Here is a 15,164-nt window from a genome sequence, read left to right on the forward strand (position 1 = left end):
GCCCGCACCCTCCTTGCGTGCAAGCGCATCCGGGCCGTGCCATTCGCGGCCGAGGGGAGGAGAGGGGGGGGGAATGTGGGGGAAAGAGGGCGGGGGCTACGCGGCTCCCCGGCGCCTCATGTGACCGCTCGGAGCGCAACCGCCGCGGCGCCGCCCCGCCCCCGAACCCCCCCCCGCCCGCAGCGCCCCTGGGGGCGCCCCCGGGTGCCCCCGTGCCCGCGGCGGGCTGAGGTAATCGCCTCACGTCCCTGGCACCGCTGTTTGAATCGAGTTTATTCTTTTTTTTTTTATTTAATTATTTAGTTTGTATTTCCCCCTTAATTCTTATTTTTGAAAGGAGGCGGTCTGGCAGCTTGCTGAGAGGTGTGATCTGAGAGACGCCTCGTGCCCTGCTAGGCGGTTCCACCCCTCATTTGTAGCCTGGTGGTGGTCAGCCGCGGCGGGCTGTTATAAATAAATATTTTCTGGCCTGCGGATGGGTCTTCCTCCTCAGGAACTCTTCTTAGGTTGGTGCTGCCCCTGCAGCGACTGTCCACAGAGCATGGGGCTCATCTGGGGCCCATGCGTGGGTTCGGACCACCTTGGCTGCTGGATATTCCTGTGGAATACATATTCCTCTGGTATATTCCCTTTGCAGGTCCAGTGGATGAAATAAGAAGCTCACAAGTGGATCTACAAGCACTAGATCTGCCCAAACCAGGCGTCCCGTCGCCCAGCAGTGGCACCGAGAGTATTGGCAGGGCCAGGAGCTGGAAAGCTGCTGTCAGACACCAATTCCTAACACCCAGCCTGCACTTTGGACTCATGAGTAAAGTTAGGTGCATACACAAGGATTTGCAGGGTGATAACAGCCCAGAAGTAAACTAGTCCACAGCTTGGAGGCAGGGTAGCTTCTCTTGTTGAATATGGCCTCAGAAATACCTGATGGCGATCTCTCTTCAAATTTACCCTGGAGTTGAGTTTCTAGGCTCTTTGCCATACACAGACCATTATCAGAAATAAATTCTGTATTAGGCTGCAACTAGAGACATCTCAGGGAGGTGAAGGAACAAGAAAAGCCATGCGAGAGCATCTTTTCCATCCGTTGGAGGGCAGCAGAGCATACACAAGCAAGTCCGTACTGACTGCTTCTGTGACAGAGTGATCAAAACAATAATAATAAAAGCAAAAATATGCCAGACTGGCTCAGCCTGCATCCTGGTATAACCACAGGCCATGTCTTAATTAGAGTTGCAGAAAACTGTTTTGCAGCCCCAGAGGCTAACATGCTCACCAGAGCAATACATGCTTTCTGCTTTTTGTCTGCTTTCTACTCAGAGAGAACTGGAAGGCTCTAATTTGTTTGTCATGGAGAGAAAGATTGAGACAAAGCAGAGGGACAAGAAGAAGAGTTGAATGGAAGCAGTGTTTGGGATGGATGGGACCTTTCAAGGCATTGGCCTACAGAGATTGTAGTACAACTACTGAAAAGAAGCATCAACTTAGAAACAAGATTTTTGAGCCATGATACTGTCACAAAATTCCTTTCCAAAGAAGAGTGTTAAAGGGAAAGGATAAATAAAAAGCAGAAGACAGCATGAACTAGAGGCTTAAGTACTAACTGCATATCAGAGAAGGGAGGGATAAAACCTACTCTGGAAAACTTACTGTTTTGCTGGCTTTTTGAAGCACAGTAAAGAGAAGGAGGCAGATGGCTGACAAAGTCCTATAGACTTTAAAACTCATGCATTGATACCCAACATCACAAAGCTGATTAAAGTGATATACTTCTTTTAATTTGCTCTTTGTTTATGTGATCATGAGGACTGGAAATATTTTTCCTCTTTGCAGTGGAGGCTGAAATTTTCCTACGCCTGATACATGGCTAGGCATGAAAATACAAAATGCATCTCTATTGTCATTACAACTCAACTTTGATTACTTGAAACTCAATAAAATAGTCTACAGAAGCTTTGCTTTCTGATACCTAATTGTGATGCAAATCCACCTGATTATTCAGAGTCATTGTCCCCTATGACATTCAGATAATCAATCTTCTAAATACCAATTAGGTTTTAAAAAAGTCCCAAGAGGGATACAGTGTAAAAAGGAAAACCTCCCTTCCCTCAGATATCTAGATTTTGTACTTGCAAATATGTAGGAGGTTCAGTTCTAGTCGTAGTTTTCCCCTTCCCTGCTCTTTTTTGATCTGTGAAGGTCAGCCACATTCTGGCTCTTGGTGCAGCTGCTTTGAACAATACTGTCTTGATTTTTCAGTTTCATTCATCTTGACCCCATAAAGCTGAACTAAAGAGTTTCCTCACTTTTTATAACCACAAACTTTATTTTGCTGTTCAGCCTGGATTTCTGGCAGCAACAGACTTGGTCACCAAGTCTGAATGTAGCAGTCAGGTTTCACTGTATCTTTCAGCACATACTTTCTTTTTGTCATAGCAAGAATTAAAAGATGAGGTAGAGTAATGACAGCAATAGCAAGGGCTCCACTCATCTTTAGGCAGGTGAAGTTAGATAAATAATCAGATAGGCTTAGGTAATTTTCCAATGGTCTCTATGATAAGACTTTTTTTTTTTTTTTTTTGTAAGTTCTGCATGATAGATAAAATACAATAAAATAAGTATAACTCCCTGCATAATGGTCCTTTGGTATAGGGTCCTTTGGATGGGCTACAATGTTCTTTTATATATGACATAAATAAACTGTCATGGACATATCTTGGAGTAAAATCCAAGTCATCTCCCTGGACTATGGACCTCAATAATGTCATGATTGCATCTGCTCAGTTGTGTACCTAATTTCAGGAGAAGCTGAAGGCAACTGTGGGGGACTGAACCCAAGCCTTCTGACACCAGTATCAATTTTTTGCCCTGTTTTCTGTGGCTCAGTTCTTGGATGAGCTCTGTTTGCAGCCCATGTTGGTGCCTGGCAGCTCCAGCACACCAATGACCTTCATCCTGATCCTCAGTGAAATGATTCCTGCGATGAAAGCTTTAATCTAGATTTCTGGAATTAGCAAGACTGCCAGGCACAGCAGCAGTATCTTCCCCTATATGCATTTACTGTCTTCTTTGTTGTCTTGGTTGTAGCCCAACTCCTTGTAGTTGTTCAGTCCCCCTTCATCTATTGCTTGAGTGTAATAGGCATGAGGGGCCATTCAGTAGGCAATTGCAAATTCCCAATTATCATCTGTGGCAGTGAGATGCTGTGCACTGTGAAATGAAAAAATCACAGACCTGTTACAGTAGCCATTGCGTTAGAAGCTGCAGCAGACCATTGCATCCCATCAGACAGGCTGATATGTTTTGTAAAGTATAGTGCCCTTTCAGCAATCACAGCTGACATTAAATAGTGATGTTTTAAACATGCCTACCCTTGCATCCATTGGTGACATTTAGAAGGCGCAGTTTAACCAAGATCCTATTCAGTCTCTCCTCTGAATAATTCCTATTCCCAGCATTTAATAGTTTAAAACATACAGAGAGACAGCAAGAAAATTTTCTTGAAAATGATGTGTGTCATTTTTAATACTCTTTCATTAAGATTGGCAATATTAGCATGAATATTTTAGCTCAGTTACTAAGCTCTTCGTTTATCCCAAGCAAATCCAAGGAAAATATATGCAAAAAAAAAAAAAAAGAGAGATGAAAGTAATGGATGAGAAAATGGAAGAAGCTCCTGTTCGCAGTCACCTTTTTGTTGATAATAGTTAGGAAAGGGCCATGCAACAGTTTGGTTTCTAAGTAGGTGGAGCAGGAAAAATTTTATGTCCTGTGAAATTTGTAGAGGTCAAGACAGTCCAATGGTGAAAATCTTGATGTTCTTGGTAAGAAAAAAATAATAATAAAAATGTAAGAATTATTATTATTGGTAATAATAATAATAAAAAAAAGCACTCATTCAAGTACTATGTAGGCTACAGTTGGCAAAACATGTGGCTGATGCTCTCTACAGTTTCATCTGTGAAACCTCTCTCATAGTGGTCTGGCTAGAGAGTGAGATGATAGTATGAAGATCTGATTAATAGGAAAGGTTTTACCAGAATCCTCTTTTGCAGTATCATGATTTCAGTCACATCACTCAAAGACTACGGTCAGAATATTTGAACAACTAGTCATTTTGGGTTCTTTGATTTTAGAGAAACTTGATAAGAAACTCCCTTTTCAGAGTGCCTACTGGGCCCACCTTGAATATCAGGCTACCAAGGAGTCCCCTTCCATGGACCACATCCTCGTGGAAACCAAAAGTAGTTTTCATAACTGGTACATAGGGGCGTAGTTTTCATAGTGGTGCAAGGGAGAGAAATGTATTCAGAAGCCTCTTCTGGCCCTAATAATCTCTTTCCTCTAATGTTAATTAGTCTGGCATTATTTATATTAAGGATCTAAAAACTGTCAATACAACATCCTTCAAACAATCATTGCAGTTCTCATCCAGGACATTTTTGACAGTGGAGTAGGAGCTGCCAAGAAGAAATTGGAGTTAATGAGGGAGATTCGTGGACATTCCTGCTAGAAGCCCAGAACACATGCAGGCAGGCAGAAAAGCTGCACTGAAAAGCAACAAATCACTCGGTTTACATCTTTCATCTTCCCTTCTGCCTTGCTCTCCAGAGTTGTGATGGCACAGGGGCTTTTCTGTCTCATGGGGAGGACGGGTACCACAGGGACAGCTCTGGTTCTACACGGGTACGCATTGCAAAGTCCAGGCAAGGAGAGGCACAGCGTGGACCAACACGGAGCAATTATCTGTAGTGAAGCTTGTTCAGGATAATGCTGTTACGCATCTCTTTTGAAAGTCTCAGGACGTCTGTAGCTGTTACTGTTGGGAGAAATGCATCTAGGGGAGAATGCAGTGGGTTTTTTCTGACTCATGTATTATCCACCGAACAGCTCATTAAGTCTGAGTCATGGAGTCCTTACCTGAGAAGGTACAAAGCAAATGAGAACAACTGCACTGTAAGCGCGTCACGCAGCCCTCGATTTGGGCCAGGATATTAAATTTCAGTCAGATCACAGCTGTGTCTGTGAAGCTAGCACTGGGGAGAAATGTTTTCTTTCATTTTTATATTTAGACTGAGCAAATCTGATTTGTAATTGTTGAAAAACAAAAAGCAGAACTTATATTATGCTTTTAAAAGGTGAAACTTTTCCAAACAGAACCAAGCTTTAAGATGTTTTTGGTGTTCAAAGAACAAAAGAATACAGTTTGTTGGATCACTGACTATCTTCAACAAATCTTTACAAAGGGGCAGAGTTGTGTATTTTCACCCTTTTTTTTTTTTTTTTTTTTTTTTTTAAGGCAAAATATATGGATCTAGACTTCACCTTCTATGTGTCATGATAGTATGGCACATCCTACCCTTAAAATAGTTATAAAAATGAGCAATTAAGTTCTCCTGTGCAGCCAGATGATCTGGAACAGTAGCAGACCTCACAGGTGAACATATGTGCCAAGAGAAAGACTGCGTAAGGTGGAGGAGTTTCTCCAGCTTTTCTTTTTCCATGTCAGTTTTTGTGAAAGACAATTGAAAAGAGAGAAGTAGTAAGACAAACAAGAGAAATTATCAGTGGTGTAGCAGTAGAAAAGACAGGAAAGTAGAGATGCAAGGCAAACACTTGAAGTGCAGCCTTGAACAGAGTTAAGCAAAAATGAAAACAGGCTGAAGGCTGAGCGAAAAGGCTTCTGAGGTGCCAAACAAGACAGTCCCACTTCTTACCTGATTCCTGCTTTATTCAAATAAATAGAACTTTTCCGTTGATGTGAACTACAATTTGAGAATTATTTCAATTTATTGACGTCTAAAACAGCCTTTTCTGGTGAGAAAAACAGATCAAAAACGTTAACAAATCCTCCATCTTCTTCTGATACTATTAGCTCATTGTGACACTAATAGCACACCTTTAAGATATCCAGCGCCATATGTAAGCTACATTACAACACAGCTTCCCTGCAAAAGAAATGAGCTATTTAGCATCTGGGTAGATGTAAGTTGATTAACTTGTACATGTATGCATTCTGAAATGAAGCAGTCCCACAGAGCAATGTCTTTTTGGAGACAGCAACTGAGCCCTAAATGAAAACTTGGCTGCCTTCACTCCATTGCCCCCGTCTTCAAACTACTTCCAAGCAGATTCTGGCACAATCCAAAACTGACTTTAGAACAACACATTTTTAAGAGTCAAAACTCCCTTACGCGAAGGCAAACAATTTGACAAATGGTGGAAGAGCACCATCTGGTGACACCAGGCACAACACCATGTTCTTCTGCTATTAGGAAATATTTGTAGTGTTCGGTTAAAGCTTGTACTTTGGAAAGCCTGTCTCACTAGTTTAATATGCTTTAATACATTATTCAATTATGCATAAGGAGTACAAGATGGAGCATGCTAAAAAAAATCTAAGCTGATGGTGACCGTATCTCTTCTGTCCATTAAATCACAAGAAGTTCTCATCATTTAAATCAAGTGTTCTCTGAGTTGTTCTGAGCCATTTTTTAGGTGGCTTTGGAGCAGATTTTACAGGCCCCATGAAATGTGGTACCAAGTTTTATTGCACCAGACATTTCAAGGATTTTCTGTGTGATCCAAGCATTTTTTTTTTTCCTTCAGTATTCAAGAAGCTTGGCTTAACTGTCTTTACAAAGATTTTCTGTTTCCACAGAAGTGATTATTATGAAAAATGAATTAACTTTTGGCATTCTAAATATTCAGAGGTAGGGGAAAAGCATGGATCGTAACCTGACTGTTATTTGCAAGTGATAGCTAATTTCAGCACAAACTGAACCTGGAAGTTAAGAAATTATTATTATTTTTTTTTTCCTAAATAGATTCTTTTTCACAATGATGACCACCCCCATTTCCTTTAAGTCCAAGGTGAAATTAAAGTGAATTTAGTTAGAAATCAATAAAAGCAATTAGTAATTATGCTAAGTTTAGAAAACATTTTCTGGAATTCTAGTCTGCAAAGAACTGGTTTTATAAGGCTTTGGTTTGTGCAGCCTAACTCTCATACTTCAAAAGCTTTACAAAACCCCTAAAGATCAGGGAGTCTTGCCAAAAATTAGATAAAGGTCAAGAATGTGGAAACCATGGAAATTCTTAACTGTTACGCAGGAGTGCTAAGCATATAATTCATGAAAAAGTCATGCTCACATAATTACCAAGTTATTTTTTAATATATCACATAATCCTGATCCACATAATATTAATCTAATCGCTCGCTTAATAAGATAGTAAAGCATTATCCTCTCCAAAGCGTAAGGATTATCATCAGAATGTCACCTGGCATAAAACTGTGCCGCATGTCTGAGGAAGTCTGTGTATAGCATATGGCGGTTATCCTGAAAGAGAAGTGATACGCCTTGCTTCCTCCCACCACTCACATCAGTGGGATGATGAATCTCCAGCCTGTGATGACTCCTAAAAATATCAACCTTGTTTCGGTGTCGATCAGGCTGCGGCAGAGACACCCAATTGGTAAACCTACTGTTTTGTGCAGGGAGGAATACTGAAGAAGGTTGAAGCAGTTGATGAGTTGGGGAAAAGTCATTTTATTAAAAAATAAGTTAGAGATCAGGTCCGTTTCCAAAAGGGTGGGGAAGAAAAACATTACAGCTCCAAAAGCCTTAGCTGCCAATTCATAGAGGACAAAATTCAAATATAAAAAGCAAGAGAGTGCCGAGCCCAGAAGACCCAGGTTCTAGCTCAGTCGTTAAAAACCCACCTAGTAGGGTTCCATTGACAGTTCTTACATTCAGCTGCCTCTGAAGCCTGGAAGAAGCTGTCTCATGCAGAGAGAGTAAGCAGCCTATGCTCATTCACAGTCCCACCTAATGGCAAGACCACGTGCGTACTGCAGCCAGAAAGGCACGCACTGCTTGCAGCTGAGGGTCAGCTTCAGCAGAAGCTCTTCCTTTTAGCTCAGACATTTGTGATTCAGTCACACCAACGGTCACATGCCAGAAGGGGAAGATCCCTCTTCAACAGCTCTGCAAACTCCCACATGAGGTTATTTCCTTTTCTACATGCCACAGGGCTGCATTGCCATCGTGCTGTGCATCTAATGCACAAGTCATGTGGCAAGTCGATTTGGAAACAGCTGTGGATGCATGCTGCATATTCTCTCCTGCCTAGTCACAGGCATACAGGTAGCAGCTGCTATCGGTGCTACCTGCTATTTTTCCTTCACCAGTGATATCAGAAAGGAATCAGCTGGCTTGAGGGTGGATCTCTCTGAAGCTGTTTTGCTGCTGATTAAAGGATGGGTGGTTTAATAAAGAAGCCTGATGCCTCGTGGATATGGCATAGTCAGTGTTACTAAACAATGAACATTAAAAATTCAATCTCCATAAATAATGTAATTGACTTAAATTCAATCTCATAAATAACGTAATTGACTTTAATCAGGTGATTTAATATATCTAAATTATATATCAATATGAAGGCTTTTCTGTCTGCTTTTTGGCTTTTGAGCCCTTGGACAGCTTTTTTTTTTTTTTTTTTTCTTTTTCTATCAATGACAAAATGAAGAAAACCTTTCTTGTTTGTTTCTAAATTAAAACAGAGACTTTTCACTTAATCTCTTGATTCCAGGAGCTGGGCTTTAGACAAACACTGAATATTGCAGAGCCCATAACAAAAATAGGGAGAACTGGCAATGCCTTATTACACAGCCTCACATCTTTTAAGCAGGGCCACTTAGGACAAAGATTTACCTCTAAGATTGTTAGCATTTTTCTTACCAGTCAACTCATAAGCAGCAGTTTGATTGACTCCAGTGAATGTGTTAGATTTTTTAAAAAATATATTTTTATTTTTTGTACTTCAGAACTAATGAGGTCTTTTTGTTGTAGAATTCTCCTAGCAATTTCTCTGCTGTCTCCATCAGTTCATTTTCTTGAGAGTTTGAAAAGCTGGAGGTAATATGTTTGGAGTTATACTGTGCATCTCCAAAGCATGCCCTCTTATCAGTGACTACTCCTAGAAACAGATGGAAGGGGATGCCTTGTAACTTCCGTGACTTTGCAACTCGGAAAAACATTCCTACAGACACACTAACAGTTGGGCTATGTTGGAGGCTGTCCAGTCTAGTCTGGTCCAAATGGCAATTCAAAACATGGCTCATTCACAAAGCAAGCATTAAAAGCTGCCTCCAGCAAGCTCTGCTTCCCATTACTGCTGCCCTCTTACTTGGGATCTGTGCTACTTTTGCTTAGTATAAGAAGTAGATGTGCAACTAGCGCTTATCTCCTAAATCAGCCTCTGTGTAGGAATATAATCACCTCTTCCAGCTTTCTGTCTCTTGGAACTGCTCGCAGAGCTTAGTCATGCTCCTTTTGCACCGTACCCCTGGCTAGTACTACTGTAACTGCAGAGACACGATGCTGCTGTTTTTCAGACCTTTTACAAAGTAGAATCCCATCCTAAGAAGCCACACATTCCTGCAGATGGATCCAGCAGGAATTATTTCCTTTCACTGTGGGAAGCCTGGGCCTGGTGGGAAGCTGAGCAGGCAGCACTGAGCCTTGCTGCAAGCCAGCAGTTCAGCACAGTCAGCATGGAGCAGAAGTGACCAGCTTAATTTGTTCTTTTGTTAAAAATTTTGTAAAATTTGTTAAAATTTTAAATTTGTTATATTGTTCTACTGAGCTTAAGGACACTTCTGTCTTCATCTCTTCTGCCTAGGTTCTCTCCCAGCTCCCTTTCTACTGCAGATTTAACGAGAAATCTGGCAATGCATTTTCTTTTTTGTCATTCTCTTCCATAGCTGTCTATACAAAGTCTCTATTTGTATAGCAGAAAATAACCTGTATTTTTTTTGATTTAGAAAGTAGGCTGAAATGAGCTGCATATGCTGTATCGGAATGTCACATCAAGACTCGCCTGCCTCTATTTCTGGAGGTGTATATGACGTGAGGCAGCGTGCTGTAGAGCAGCGAGAGGTGGAGAAGTCAGCACAAGCAGGAGAAAAGTTGCAGCTGTTCTTAGTGAGGGTCAAGGTGTTGAGATGCTCACAGAAAACAGGTCTGTGCTGAGCTGTAAGAGAGAAAAAACAAGTCTGCTTTTAGTAAGAAGTGAAATGGGGTTCCAAAATAAAACGGCAAATGGGCTGTCCATGCTGTGCAATGTCAGAAATGCCAGTGATAAGCCATGGATTTGCCAGCAGAGGCAGAATTTCCAACATTAGGACAGTTCTGAAGAGCTTCTGGAAGAGGGAAGGGCTGCCTGTATATATGCTGGGTGGCTGTGCCAAAGCCTGACTGTTCACGTAGGAGAAACCAAAAAGAAGAATAAATGAGTTGTGAAAGGGTTGGAGTCAGAACTATTATTTCAAACACTTTATGGAGAAATAAGAAAGAAAGAATCTCTGTAGCCTTTGACCATGTTCAGCTCTAGACCACATTCTTTATAAAATTTTTCAATTAACTTTTATTTAAGAGGTGGAAGATGACTATTTTGTTCCATGCCTCATCCAGAGCTGTTTAAGAAGGGATGGGGACCTGAGTCTGTCCACCAGAATACTCACTGGTGCTAGCAGGCAACCCAGCACTGGAGAACTCTCATGCAAGTCTGGTGTGCTGGTGTTCTGTTCTGATGCTTTTCCACTGAATTCCCTATCAAATTCACCAAATTTATAAGGCAAAATATGATTTTTCTAACTGCCAGCTCTGCACTTAACAGAGTATCTGAAAATCGAGCTACATTTTTTAATGCCTTGTAGTTCATAACTTAACTCTGATAGCAGCTGATATTCTGGGATCGGGATGGAACTGCAATTTTATTGCTAAGGCATAAGGGGAGATAGACTGTATTTTGCTGTTTCTGCAGCTGTATTGATTATCAAGCTTTATAGTAATTAAAAAAAAAAATCAGAAAAGCAAGGAGTTGGAGGTGTTGCCATGGGGAAAGAGTTAATACTAGAGTAGTAACCTGCTTCTGACAAGAGCATATCCCTGACACTGCAGAAGAAAACTAAGCTATTTGTAGTAAATGTAATATCATCATTTAACTTTCAAGACCATCAGATTAACTATCTAAACCTATATTTAGGTTAATCTTCAAGAATCTCTTTAGCTTGCACAGCAGTTTTACTGACAGTCTCATGCAAAGCCTGCTGAGGTCAAAGTAAAGATTTCTGTTGCTTTGTACTGAATCAAACCAAAGAATTGTCATTTGCTTTTACAGACCTCCTATCTCCAACTGCACTCAGCAGTGATAAAATATTTGGTACTCTTCACGTTTTCCATAATACAACTCTACTGTATGAATTCACAGTCTTTGTATACAGTCCTGTTTATTTATTTATGTATTTATTTATTTATTTTTCTGAATGCACCCAATTAGCCCTGAGGATACTTCTGTTTTTTTAAATACAGCCCAAATGCCAGCATCAGGTGATAATTGGACTGGAAGGAACTACTTGACACACTGAATGACATGAGTTGATGATCCATCTGGGCTGGTCCTCTCTGCCTAAAAAATTGGCCATGTTTCCATTGCACACAGTGAGAGATATTGGAGTTACTGGTTGCTTTTCAAGGTCTTCTTAGGTTCTTTTTAGTTGGAAAAGATGGGATTTTCAGGATCTGTTTGAGGGCAGACAGGGCAATAGTGCTGGAAAAGGACCCTGAGGAAGGTTTCCCCTCGTGAGAGGAAGATGCAGAAGAGGAAGTGAGCAGAGGGAGCGATGCCTTTATTTAGCCTGGTGTTGCTGGAGCCTTGACAAGACGTGGCTGGGGTGAAAAGCTGCCCTGGGTGGGGTACAAGCGTGCAGAGGATAGCATCACACAGCAGTCTGTACCAGGATTGGTTTTGATTTAATATTCACTGCCCATTTTAAGACTTCGGTGGGCACACACAGCATCTCCTGGTCTGTCAGAAGACCTCCCGAGAGCGGTAGCAGTAGCCTGGTGTCCCATGGGTCATAAACCTTATGGGAAAATACTTTCCTCTTGTCTTTGCAGGGCACTGGAGCCTTGGAGGTGATGTGGCACCACCTCGGCCATTTCCCGGCCCTGGGACAGGTTCCCCAGTGCACCAGCAGATGGCAGCGAAGTTCAACAAATGGGTGGCAGTGACCGAGCCCCCTGTGCTTTTCCTGCAGGCTTGTGTTGCTGCAGAGAGCTGAGAGCTCCGTGCATATTCACAGCCTGCAAGGTTCATTTCCAGTGCACAGATCACCCGTGGGATGCCTTAGGTACATCGAGGTAGCAGAAAATGTTCATTCATTCATTACTGTTCGTAATCCAAGTCATATTTATTATGTTTGTGATGTTTTTTGTCAGAGAAACAGTAGAACATACAGTCTCTGCTATCTTCCCTTTCTTAAATCTGTAATTAAAATCTCTGTATATCTGCACAGATGAGGATGAAGCTCAATTGCAAGTGAGTAAACTTTTATTCTTTATTATCATTTATTTAGTATCTTGTGCTACATTTGAGAGAATGAGGATATATCACCATGGGCTGCTTTACAACTTTTATAATTTATTTTTTTTTTTCATCACACAAAAGCTGCATGAAAGGTTTAATAATAACTTGGTTTAAAACCCCAACAACAAAATGATTAAGATAAAAACTTTTTCAGCCCAGCTTCACACTTTCAATTAATCTCACTTCTGGCAGAAGGATGGTGGAAGGGGATGTTTGTTTTCCAGCTTCCAGCAGGCAAACGATGGAGATGTCAGGAGAGATGTTTGACTGCAACTTTTAAATTCCTTGCCTAAAGTGAAAAAAGGATGAACAGATACTAGGGATGTCTACTTAATGCCTTTAATGTGTTAGTTCCATAGTGGTATCATGAAAGACCATGCTTGCAGGGTTTGTGCTTGTCAAGAAGATGCTAAACCATCCTATGTGATATTTATCTCCCTTACTGCTCAGTGCTTGATCCATCTAGGGAAACCCAACACGACTCTGCCTCCATCACACACCACGGGGATTACACAGCCCTCTACAGTTACGCAAGATGCTCAAGGAAGACAGGTCAGTCAAGGCCTAGATCTTCATTTCAAAACCTGTTTGAGACATTAACAAGTTTTGTCTGAAGTCCTCAGCTATTGACATTGCTGAGCTGAACATAAACACCATGGTAGCAGGAGAGGATCCCTTCTTGTGCCCCTCTTTTGGGCCATGAATGCTCTGTAACACAGAGCTAGACTCCGTAGCCCTGTTCCTAGGAAAGGAATCAAGCCAGTGGGACTGCTTGGAGAAGAGAGCGCTTCAGGGCTGCTCAGTTTGATTGCCCTTATCATAGTAGCATGCATAACTACATATTTTCTTTTCAAGCTCATATTTACACATACCATAGTCTGAATATGCTTTTAATCTTCCAGTTATGTTAGAATTTTTGTTAAAAAAATGTGCATAACACCCCAGTAGACAAATTTATAGCAAGCAAGGGCACATGTTTCAATCACTTGCGAAGCAGCAGCATTCTTAATCTGTCAATCAGTCCATGCACAAAACGCACGGAGCATCAATTGCTTTTTAGGTTATTTACTGTGACTTATGTATCTGCCAATAAATCTAAAATACAGGTCAAAGAATATGTAGCTCAAGTATATCCATAAATGTAGCAGAAAAGCTTCACTAACTACCTCAGATTGCCAAAGCTGAGGTCATTTCCTTGTTGTGAAAAATACTGAGGTCCATAAATTATTTTTATCACCTCTGGGGCAATGCAAACAGTTTCCCACAGATGCTGAAAGTATGATATGTTTTTTCTTTAATATCAGAACACCAGTTTTACACAGCTCTTAAAATATGAGGTCCAAGATTCTGCTTTTGTTTTAAAGCCCCAATTCAGCAACATATTAAAACAGATACTTCAGGTCCTGACATTAAACACGTGCCAAAGTGCTTTGTTGCATAGTCATATTGGCTGTATTGGAGCCTAAAGGCTAAACCTTTTTCTCATGAAACTCAGAATTTACCTTACAGTTCATTTCAAGGAAAACAGGGCATTTATTCAAACAAGATATCAATAAACATTTAAAAACATTTTAAAAGTCTTGTCTTTCAGATATCACTTGGTGAACTCTGGAGGTAAACCTTGGTGGAGATAAAAGTTGATGAAACATTTTTTTTTTTTCTAACAGTTTAACTGGTGTTTATTTAAGGCTTAGTTAGCATTGTTTCCTTGAGGAAAATAAAAATATGTTGAACATGTAAAGAACATAAGCATGAATGGTGAACCTCCTCCAGAGAACTTTGGAGAAAACACCACTGAATTAACTTACAGTACATTTGTTAAACATGAGCAGCTCTAATAATGACATTTCATTTAACAATGCCCTTTGTCTTTTCAGTTCATCAGTTACCTATTTCAGTAATGAACTGCAGTCATACCATTCTGATTTTCTCCTAATGTAAAGGCTGAGATCACTTCAGTTGCAGTGGAGCATGATGCTATTATTCAGTTTGTGGCTTAGGAAAAAAGCTATAGAATATATCACATTTGTAATTGGCCAACAAATATTAAAGTCAGTGATTGGTAAGGATACCAATAATTTCATTTATTTTTTAATAGGAAAAAGTAAAATTAAAAAAAAAAAAAAAAAAGGGTTGAAAATGGCCAGTATATCTATTTCATGTGCAGAGCAGTAAGTGTTCAGCTGGGAAAAAAAAATTATCCACACATTAAACGTTATTTTAATTTTTTATCAATGGTCCATACATAGAACTTAACAGCAACATTTTTAGTTAGGATGAATAATATCGGTTGCAAAAATAAAATGGAGTTACCTGCACTGCTTAAGGACAATTTTCTAAAGGACTAGAGGAAGTCAGATTAAGTGGGTAATATCCCACTTTACACTATGTAAACACAAGGCAGATAAAAAATATCATAGGTCTACTTGATATGATCCATAAGTCTTGCGAGGGGTAATGGGGCCTACTTTTACTCATTTGCCTTCCTCTTTTTTGGGTTTCTTATACTTCAAAAGCTTTTTCATTGCTGTTCCAGCTGCAAGAGAGACATTTTAAGCAGGCTGCCTTTTTCCACTTTCCTGTTCACTGTGATCCATTCACAATATTTTCACAGCTCACCAAAAACATTTAATTAGCAAAGACTGATGTTCAGCACTTCATAATCTTTTCCCAACTGAACCAAATCTGCACAATTTACAATAGATCTTTGGAAAGCCTCTTTTTACCATGTGCTG

The 15,164-nt window shown here is 40.5% G+C and overlaps 2 long non-coding RNA genes across 2 annotated transcripts in view; both read left to right on the top strand.

Annotated features, from left to right (window-relative positions):
• Positions 1 to 304: 304 nt before the first annotated feature.
• Positions 305 to 947, top strand: LOC311438966. The gene is made up of 2 exons (XR_014694474.1): positions 305 to 506; positions 638 to 947. It is a non-coding gene; the product is annotated as an uncharacterized lncRNA (long non-coding RNA).
• Positions 948 to 12,144: 11,197 nt separating this feature from the next.
• LOC311439164 overlaps positions 12,145 to 15,164 on the top strand; it is a 5,315-nt gene continuing 2,295 nt past the window's right edge. Inside the window, exons 1-2 of the long non-coding RNA XR_014694566.1 lie at positions 12,145 to 12,381; positions 12,880 to 12,981. This is a non-coding gene — a long non-coding RNA (uncharacterized lncRNA). The remainder of the gene's footprint in view (positions 12,382 to 12,879; positions 12,982 to 15,164) is intronic.

The sequence above is a fragment of the Aythya ferina genome (assembly GCF_964211825.1).
Source record: "Aythya ferina genome assembly, chromosome: 6".
NCBI classification, from domain to species: Eukaryota; Metazoa; Chordata; class Aves; order Anseriformes; family Anatidae; genus Aythya; species Aythya ferina.